Source organism: Gavialis gangeticus, unplaced genomic scaffold (genome assembly GCF_001723915.1).
Source record: "Gavialis gangeticus isolate Ggan-Ray unplaced genomic scaffold, GavGan_comp1, whole genome shotgun sequence".
Lineage (NCBI taxonomy): Eukaryota > Metazoa > Chordata > Crocodylia > Gavialidae > Gavialis > Gavialis gangeticus.
The window spans coordinates 20587062-20589619 of record NW_017729000.1 but is presented as its reverse complement, the minus strand read 5'-3'; the positions used below and the strand labels follow the sequence as shown (position 1 = coordinate 20589619).

The following is a 2558-nucleotide window of genomic DNA, read 5'->3' as shown; positions in this document are numbered from 1 at the left end:
TTCCTGTTTTTGTTCTCCCAAGCAATTAGTTGGTATGTCCCCAGTGGCCACCCTTCTTAAGTGGGGCTTATAGATTTTGTGATGGGCTGAAGCCCATGATATCAGGGCACATCAGATAGCATTCCCCCTCTGCCACTGTGTGACACGGGCCTAAGACTATGGTATAACCAGGTTGTTGTTTGGGGGGTTTTTTCACTGTTCATTTCTCACTTGAAGCCTCCAGCATTTAGGCTAGATACAGACATTCAAAAGGCCCAAGGCTGAATTAATTCAGTCTTTGCAGGTTAGTCTAAACTGCACAGATTAAATTGAAACAGAAGTAAAAAGACATTTACCTGTGATTCAGGCAATGCAGCCACAGGCCTGCATGGCTCAGACCAGAAGTCAGGGGGTGCTAGAGCTTGGCTCTCTAACTGTGTCTTCACTTCTTCCTGCTGCCCCTGAGGTCTCTGGGATTTGCAGTCCAGAATTACAACAGCAGGACTCTGCAGAGTTGCTCATTGCTTCCTCTTCCTGCTTTCAGGTACCTCTGGGATTTGTAGTCTACAGTTGCAGCCAGCAGTAAATGGAAAGGAGTGTTTAACTCCCCCTCCCTGGCCCCAGCTGGGGTTTGCCAGGGGGAAGGAGGGAGAGTATCCTCCCCTTCCCCCCCCATGGTAGAGTGGGCTGCATCCCCAGCTGGGCTTGTCTCCCCCACCCCTCCCTGTCAGCCAGCCCTCACTGCTCCAGCTGGGAGCAGAGGGGCAGAGCTAGCCCTGGTCTCTGGAGCAGACAGCACAGCCCAGCCCGGGGCTGCAAAACATGCTGGAATGCTGGAAGACTTGGATTTAACTTAAACCAGGAAGGGGTCTGGGACAGAAGTTGCATAAACCAGTTTGACCCAAATCAGCTAGGTCTGATACTACATTCAACCAGGTTTATCTTAAACCAGTTTCAGAGGTTTTAAAACTGGTTTATGTGCACTGAACTTCTGTTCTGTTACAGGTTTAAACCAGCTTATGATCACTTAAACCAATTTATGTGTAACTTCTCTCCCTAGCATTAAGGTCTAGGAAGGCTGTAACCTTGACTCCCATGCTATTAGCTACTGATCCGCACCGCTTCCTCCAAGAATTTGTCCAGTCCCTTTTTGAATCTAGCCAAACTATCAACTTCCACAAGAGTGGTCACAATGAATTCCACACTTTAACGACATGCTGAGAGAGAGAGAATTTCCTTTTTTTAGTTTTAAACATACAACCGACTAGTTTGATTTTTGTGGCCTCCCCACTCCCCAGCTCTTGTCTTGAGAGAGTAAATAATAAACCCTTCTTTACTTTATTTTTGCCATTTAGTATTTTGTAAGCCCTTCTCATGCCCTCCCTCAAGTGTCTCTTTTCTAAACTGAACAGACCTAGTTCTTTAGTGTTTCCTCATGTTGAAGCCCCTCCATACCACTAGTAGTCCTCGCTGTACCTTCCCTAATTCTTCTATGTCCTTTTTGAGTTGAGGGAACCAGAACTGGGCACTGGTTCTGGTTCCAACATAGGGTCACCCCATGGCTTTATGAAGGGGCATAATGATGCTTTCCATGTTGTTCACAATTCCCTTCATAATCCTCAACATTTTGTATGTCTCTTTGATGGCTGCTGAGCACTGAGCTGATGTTTTTATCAAACTGTCCACAGTGACTCCCAGATCTCTTCCCTGTGTGGCAACTGCTAATGTAGAGGCCATCATAGTATAGACATAGTTTGGGTTGTTTTTGCCTAGGGACTTCATTTCACACTTATCTACATTGAATTGCCACCTGCCATTTAGTTGCCCATTTGCTCAGTCATGCCAGGTCCTTCTGTAGTTCCTTACCCTCTGCCTTGGTCTTCACCACTTTGTGTAATTTTGTCATTGGCAAATTCAGCCATCTTGCTACTCACCCCCTTTTCTAGATCATTTATAAATATGTTAAACAGCACTATTCCCAACACATCCCTGGGGGACCCTGCTGTTTGTCGTTCCATCCTGAAAACTTACCATTAATACTTGGTCTTTGCTTTCTGTTGATCTCATAGGGTCGAGTGTTTGCTTGCATTTGGGTTTTTGTACAAATTTTTGTTTCATTGAAGTATGTGAATGTACAGTTGTTTACAAGGCTAGACAGACTGCTCTAGGGCTTAAACATCTGTGTTGAGGACCGCACGGACAAACATTGCTTTTATAGGACATGCAAGTCTTTGACAACTTGAGAAACTCAGGAGTTGTCTCTCTAATGTTGCTTTTATTAAAGTGGCAGAGTGCTGCTAGGGGTGTGTGGTTACTGGACACCAGTTGGTAGTGTTTTTCTTCCCACCTTTGTATCATTGGGAAAAGCAGGGTTTGAATTATGGAGCACTGGGGCAGGGGGCGGGATTACTGAGCCTCCCTTCCCCCCTGCATAAGAGAGAAGATTTGAAAACCTCTGTAAGATTTGAAAATCATAATCTGGAGAGGTCTCTGATTTTGTATTAAGGTATCATGATGGGCAGCCCATTTTTTTAAAATTTTTTGCAGACCCCTCACCCTGCCCCCCCCCCCCCCCCCAC

The 2558-nt window shown here is 45.6% G+C and overlaps 1 protein-coding gene across 4 annotated transcripts in view; it reads left to right on the top strand.

Annotated features, from left to right (window-relative positions):
- SFXN1 (sideroflexin 1) overlaps positions 1–2558 on the top strand; it is a 70152-nt gene that overhangs the window by 24228 nt on the left and 43366 nt on the right. The gene's annotated exons all lie outside the window — the stretch shown is intronic.